The sequence below is a fragment of the Lasioglossum baleicum genome, chromosome 11 (assembly GCF_051020765.1).
Source record: "Lasioglossum baleicum chromosome 11, iyLasBale1, whole genome shotgun sequence".
NCBI lineage: Eukaryota > Metazoa > Arthropoda > Insecta > Hymenoptera > Halictidae > Lasioglossum > Lasioglossum baleicum.
In genome coordinates, this window is record NC_134939.1 from 8824313 (window position 1) to 8832669 (window position 8357).

Here is an 8357-nt window from a genome sequence, read left to right on the forward strand (position 1 = left end):
TTGGGCCATAAAAATTATAATTTAAAGTATACCGTAAATCTGCATCAATATGTTTCTGCCCAGTCTCATTAAGGCGAATTCCACGACGTTTCTGTAATTTTAATTTTTAATTAGTTAACGAATGTGTGTACGCTCGATGCGATGGATTTCGTGTCCCTCGTATTCTTGCAAAAGATTAATTTATAGCGTGCTGGTGTATTGCTTCGTGCCATGCTGTATCGTATCCAACGTCGACGAAGTTCTGACAAATGACAGTAATTGGCGTTCTGTCAAATTCCGTAAAAGATTAACATTTGAACAATTTAATATCTGCTACTTGTGTTTGCTCCGGTTGTCGTAACGTATTACCACGATATTTACGATTTCTTCTAGAATACACGATTGAATTTAACCAAACATATTAGCTCTAATTAACTGTAATTATTAAATGAAAAATATTCACTTTAATACACAATGTTCTCCACGCAAAATTTAGAAAAAGTTTTTTTTACATACTCCAATTCTCGACATTCTCGACATATTAAAAAACTGTACGTTTTCCCCCGTATTTTAGGGTTGTTTTCATCCCCTTAACATGCACGAGTCCAGATAAAGAGATACATGTCGAATATTTTTTCGAGGACCATCTCCCATGTAAATTTCATGAAAATCAGCGGGTGTAGCTTGGTTATGTTCTCTAAGCAAAAGTTGGAGGGTATCTACCCTTCATTTCGCCGTATTTCGTACACTATACATGTAAACAACGTAGATGAGTAGAGCTTCTCTTGAAGAAGCATAATAATGCTTCTTATTAATATATCGTATCCCACATCAAGAATAGCTTGCACAAACTCTGGAAACTTGATTTGCATATTCTTCCCATGTTCTTAAAATAGTTCATAGACCACGGGGGAAACAATGAATGAATTTGATTGAAGAATGCGTGTTCGAATAGCTAGTTAATTTTCCTCGGTTTATTAATAAAAATATTCATCGGGTTCGTGTAACGCCAGCGCTGCAAGAAGAGTGAGAGGGTCACGGTTAGTCTGCCAATTACTCTGTAATAGATGCAAAGTTATGGATCGACTAATTAGTTGGATAGAAGTTAAAGCGAGTTCCAGTAATCGAGGCTTTTCGTTCGGGTATCGTGCGAGCTCGCAATAGAGTTCGCTGTTTGCCTCGACATATATTAATTACTGGCTTCTGTTCGTGTTACTTTTGAAATGCGAAAAATATGCACGGTGATACATATTTTACATATTTCGAACATTTTTTTAGTTACCTATGTCACCTGGTTTCAGAAACATTCAGCTAAATCAAAGTAACTTATGCATCCCACTTCTGAGATATTACCATCTGGGTTTACGTCATTATTATTGACCCTCATCCGTCCCTCGTATCAATCTGACACAGTTTTCCTGAAATAAGTTATACTGTTCTGTGTTTTGTAGGTACAGTTGGCCGACACTTCGTAACTTTTATCATTTTAATAAAAAAAACATAGAAAAGTAACTGTTTACCTTGTCATTTCATCGATTTTTTATTACTGTGTCAATTTGACACCGAGGGACATATTAGTATAAGTTTTCGTAGGTGGCCGTGGACTTATGAACTCTGATTTTCTATACATGGAATCGTATATTTGTTTATTTATTCTCTATGAAAAGGTATTAACTAGGGATGGGATCAAGTTCAATATATACTCACGAATCCGAGTCAATTTCAATAGCCAAGTTTCATGGGTTTCGATTACTACATAAAAGCAATAATGTTTCAATGATTATATGTATTTGAAAAGTATTCACATTTTATACAAACTGATATCGAACCTCGGAATAAATATTTACAAATTTCAGAAAGATACTTATAAGTGCTTCGATGTTGATAGGAATCGAATCTTTTACAAGTAGCACCCGAATCTTGGAAATCAGAACTGCATAGTAGGTTTCAAGCATTTTATTTATTAAATTCGTAACTATTTAAGAATAGTATTTCATTTACAATACTTGGTGGTAGCCTATTTCTTTTTTTATCCATAATATTTTCTGCTTTGTATTAAAGGACAGCATAATTGATTTTAAGAGTAAAATAAAATGATTAGCAAAATTAAGAGAATTTCTGGTACGATATTCATAGAAGTTTCGAATCTGTTCGACCAAGATTCGAATATACGTGCAAGTATTACTTCCATTTACCAAAGTACTTGTAAAAGGTTCCAGTATACGTAGGAATACTATTTATATTTTTCGAAGTACTTATAGAGAAATGTATAATATTCAAATGTTCTCGGCGCAACGGTTCGATCAGTTTATAGGAAAAAAGCAAAATTTGCACGTTAGTTAATTTACTTATAGAGAGTTTGAATTCAATCAAAGTTCGAACCTGTTTTCTAGGTACTTGATCACATCTCTAGTATTAACCCATTTATGTCGAAAAATGAGTAGCAGATATTTTAATTGAAATATATTTATTTATTTTCATCATAAATATTTCAAGAAAATTTTGCAAGAATTTGTGAATGTATTTGATGGTATTGGTATTTTACTAACAAGACTGTTTTACCATCATTTTATTATATTCAACAAGCAGATTAATAATACTCGAGTGATGAAACCGCGCGGCGTTTTATCTGTAGATCTTCTGTTTTTAGGTGAACCGGCTGGAAAAAATAGAAGAATAGCTGAATTTACGCTTTATAAAATTTGATGCACAGATAAAGCACGATCGTTACGTTTTTAATGGGCTCTTTTGGAGAGGCAGACATCGCATCGTTTAGTTCGCTTAACAACTTTAACTACATCAGTCACGCTAACGATCTATCAAAATACGGACGAAGATAGAAGGGTTTAAGAAGTCTGACAGGGCCTCTCAAATTTTCCTTTAATCCCACTACTCGTGTTTCCGGGGATAGGATAGGCGTCGCAGAAACTGGCCAGTGAAACGCGATACCTGATGCAACCACTTCTTTGCTGCCAATTTAATGGCGTTTGCTTCCTAACAAGGTGTAGGCTAGGGGAGTGCATGGACTTGAACAGGCTAGTCGAAATGCGACTACTCGGTGCATCGAATTACCGTAGAGGAGAACAATGCTATTCTCTTACACGTAGACCCGTCAACATCAGTACTTCCATTACGTTCCCATTTTACCCTACGGTTTCTTGTACCGTTGCTGCGAAAGCCCGTTGAAAATCGACTCATTTTGTTTTCAGAGTTGTAACCTGATAGAAATACGATATTATCGGTTTTCACGGGACCGTGCGAGGCACTTGTAACACTAACGAATACAAAAGCCGTCTACTTACGTTCTTGCTTAATGAAGACGATGCTCCTCGTCGAAAAACTATTCTCCAGAATTGTCCGATTTTTGTTCAGAATCGAATTGTCAATGTTTAAACTATGAACATTTCGTAAAAACAAAATAGCACAGCAACAAACATGGATTCATTTTAAAGCTTGAAAACTCTTCTCCCGCGCCGAATTTCGTTGTATAAAACCGAGAACATGCTTTTACTAGAAAATGCTATAAAGTGAAACCTCTGTAAAAACACTAAATAATTTTTCCGTGAACGAATCTTTAGTAGATTTAATTCTAAAGGATTTTTTTCTACCGTTTTATCGAATTTTTAGTAGGAGGTGCACCATCAACATAGAAACAAAAAATCCCAAGAATCCTGAAATAATAAATGTCAACCCTGCCGTAATTGTTAAAGGAACTATACATCGCTGAAGTCAATTTAGCGATTGGTACTCCGTAAATGTGACTCTTGCGAAAGTTAACGATCCACCTTTTGCAAGTTCGCGCATCCGCATGGCTCGCGTCATTTACAATCTGTCTTCAGGGAACGATCATTTCATATCCGCCGTCCGATAGCTGTGTGCTCGCATGAATATCTGGTAAACGTTCCGCTCATGTGCCGCATTTGTCCGATAAACAGATGTTATTTGCAATTTATCCATATTAACCATTAAATCTGATCGGTCCGCCATATAATGAACGTGTGTACATAGCCGGGACCTCATTTTTCAGTACGCGCGGAAGCATTAGTCCCTGCCGCGATGATTAATATGATGTCCTTTCATTCGATACGCTCGCAATTCTCAATTTCGAATTCGATATCTCCACATTTACACTCAATTTAATATCCGTCCCGCACACAAGTCTAACACTGAATGGCTGCAACGCCACTGAAAATTATGAAATTTTCTTTCATATATACTGTTCCGCGGATCTGTGCCGGCCATCGTGACTAGCAATTTTTACAAATTTCGAATCCAATTAATTTCAATTCATTTAATAAGCACCGACTCATCGGAATAGGCTGCTGTCGAGGAACGCGCGTACAATGTGGCGCAATGAATCGTATTGTCAATTGTCACCGGTGCTGATCATCATTATGTATGCCTCTGGGTACTAGTCACGACCGATTCAAGGCGTCACACGCAATACATATATGCACTTCCGATTTAACTGCACGATATTATTTACTCTTGAAAAATAAAGAAACTCGCAGGGAAATTGACTAATTCAGTGGAAAATATTTCGTACAACACGAGATTAAATTTAATATATTTAAATCTAAGTAACACTATTTTTAAAATACAAATTTTCAAATATAGGAAAATAAAAGAAAAATTATATTCGGGATTTTATCATTATAAAGAATATCCTAAAATGGAGGCTCTTATTATACCTCGCCATATTAGGGTCACCCCTCTTCCAATATGGGAAGGCTAAATAATCACAAGCTCTTCTAGTTATTTAACAATACATAATAAACTAATGTGAAGATTCGTGGAAATACACGTAAGGTTGGGGCTGGGTAACGGTCTAACTCGGCTTTTAATAGTATAAAATGAATTTAATAATGAATTACTAACAAGGGAAGGACCCCAAGTGTCCGACTTTGATTTTGATAATCTTTTGTGAGACGATAGTATATGGATCCCTAATGATGTCTGCAAAATATTAGGTGTAGTTACTCAATAGTTTTAAAGATATGAACAATTGAACTTTCACGCAACTTGCTTACACGGCCAATGGAACTTCGAAAACTTTTTTGTTTAATTGTTTATATCTTTAAAACTATTGAGTAACTACACCTAATATTTTGCAGACATCATTAGGGATCCATATACCATCGTCTCACAAAAAATTATCAACATCGAAGGCGGACACTTGGGGTCCTTCCCTTGTAAGAGGTTGAAAATGCGCGTACAATGGATTCGAACCACACAGTTCGATCGTCAGCGAAAGACTGGTGTTGCGTTTGTTCTCGTATCGCGTGTTTCGTCTCGTGCTTGTTCTCTATGTTCGCTTGTCGCGTTTGGCGTTTATTCACGTGTTGCCATGTTGCAATGATGATTAATTCACTTAATCATCATGATCACTTGACATCATTTAATTGAACTCACAAAATTTTCTTCTATTTATGAAGAACCTCGGATCAATCAAAGAAAACCAACTTTCAAAAACCTAATTATATTAGTAGAATTCTTACAACTGGTAGTTCCGTAGTATAAGCGTCAGCAGATCAATTGCAGGAGGAACGTCCCCGAAGGGCCAAAATTAGTGAATTCCGGCTACAGTATTGGCGCTCTATTGTGTTACGAGGATATACAGTAACACCATGATATCATTTCCTACTAGACGCTATTAGTATTTGATATTTAAATACAGATGCAGCGAACCATGTTCCAACTGTTACCAGTTACATCAGGCAAGGGCAACTCGCCTGTACCGGAGCTAGGGAACTCTCAGTTGCTCCGGAACAAAGCCGGAAGCAACGACAAGAACAAGTGGCAGTTTAGAGAGGGGATTATCTTGTAAGAGAGGGAAAATTACATCGTATGTATTACACCACAGCTGTAGCCATGTGCGCGTATACATGTCTTCAATTGTACAGCAACTACGGAATAGCGGTTGCAGCGTGGTAGCTACTGATAGTCTGTTACGCACATCAGTGAATTATGCATCCATTTCGATAGACAATCTTAATAAGTACTCTGTGGATCATTGTACAAGATAAAAATTGTCTATAACAAAAAATTCATTTCTTCTTCTATTAACTTTGTCAACTTTGCAAATATGCTCTACACGTAATTTATTAGTTCCATTAGAACTGATAAACAAATGGAATCTTCGGTACTTTCAATATATGTGGAAAGAAATCGACTTGTTGGACCTTTTACACTAAAAATGAACTGCTTCATTTGCAACAAACAGGAGCCAAACACAAATTTGGTTCCTCCTTTAATAATTATATAGCAGACTAAAATTAATACATTGATATTTCAAAGGTCTTTCGATCCCTTCACTGCTTTACATTATGCCTATTCGTTATTGTTATACCCACGTAAAATCCACCAGCTAATGATCATCGAAGAAAGTATTTAGGAACCCGTAATAATTTTTCAATTTACCAGCAAGAACACACGTACAAAATATTTGGTAGACAAATTGAAGGTGTGTGCTCGGGAACCCAAGTATTGACACAAAGGTTAAGGACCTCTTTCCAGGCGAAAATTGCAAACGCCAAGAAAGTTTCTCTTCCGCTTGGAATCTTGCTCGTTGGTGGGGGGAAAAAAGCAATATGCCTGTTTCTACGTCGATCCACCGTCACGTCGCGTCGGTCTGTTTATCCTTTCCTTTCGGTGTGTATCTCTCTGTGGGGCTTTACATCGATCCTACTCTCGTCGCAACTCTTTGCTGACTAGATCGGAACAAGACTAACAGCATCTCAAACAATGTATTCAGTGTGTCAGAGGTCTGGAGTCGTAGGTAGGGGTTTACCCACCGTGTCTACCGAATAGGTGTATCGATTGTCACTTGCGCAACAGCGGGTAATCTCGGTGTTAACCGCGCGATGCGATGACTTCTAGACGCGTCAAGGTGCGAATGGTTAACATTTATAAGCGGTGGTGCGTGCACTCCAATGATTCGATCTTAATGCAACGATTAAGCTATCATTAAGTAAATTCTCAATTGAATAAACTGTTTTATTGAGGTCAGTCTGAAAGAACGTTTCTGGAAAAAATAAAATTAAAGAAGCTATAATATTGGATTTTAAAATAAATTGGCTGGTTTGCAAATTCGAAATTTCATGGCTTATTTTACAAAAAACAGGATGAGGAACAAGAGCAATATATCAATCATGTTTTCTTTTATTTCGACAATGTGCATAAATGCATAAAAAGATCCAGGAATATAATATTTAAATACCTTCTGGAAACACACAGTATGTATGGAATGTCAACTTAAACACCCAACATTAATTTTAAAGCAATACTTTCATAAATTAATTTTAATCCGGAGTGTGATGATCAAGTTGTAATGCAAGGCGTTAATTTATAAACTATTTCCGACGATTGCGATAGAGACGTAACAACGCGCATCTATCACGCTGGAATCCGAGGGCTGATTTATAATGTGAAGCGTGAATAAAAACGCAAGAACACATAAATGGGAGGTTTACCGCATCCGGAACAGACGATACCAGTTTCCCCTCGAAAAACGTTAAATATCCTAATTGGCGGTGTTTAACAACGCGAAGGCGTGTATTTTCCGTGGCCATTCATAACCTTTTAACGCGATTAAGCGGCCCATACTATCCAGCGGCTAAAGAGTACGAATGAACCCACGTGTTGTCCGCTTCTGAGCTGGCGGCGTATTTTTGTTAGGAAGGATTAAATATTCCCAGGGACGGAGATCCTCGCCATGAGAATTAAAGCGGCTAGCTCGTTAACTAAGAGTAGTTGGATTAATAATGCCAGATTTTGTCACGCGGCTGCTTGCTTTCATTCTTTAATGCGATCGTGTCCGCTAGATGTTCGCCCACCACAGTTGATCTTTTTAAGGTAACGAACTCGAACGATGTTGTACATTGCTTCTCAATTTAAATATTAGGCTATTACAAAACAGTAAGTACATTAAAAAAATTTAGAACTATTGTTATTTAATTTTCAGTCTATGGAACCTATTAAAAGAGATTTTGCACACAAATCTGCAGTCCAGTATACGGAATGTCTGATTTTGAACAGTAAAGTTGAATTACTCTTTAGTTGCGAAGTACTGCAGCGAACAGCAAAATATACCGGAATCAAGAATATTAAACGCCGACGAAATAAGCGAGGCATTTATTAGAGAATTCGATGTTCATCGATGAGTACAGATTGTTGACGTGCCTTTACTATTAGGTGCTCAAGAATAAAATTCCAACTCGAGTTAATCTAATCGATAGCCGACCGCGCTATGCGAAACATACCTTTAGCAAATTAAACGGATGATTAAATAAGATTGAAGTGGTTAATTCTATTCCATAGCATGCACTGGATTAAGCTACTATAGTATAGTTCACTATAGCCTCTATCTTTGTTTTATG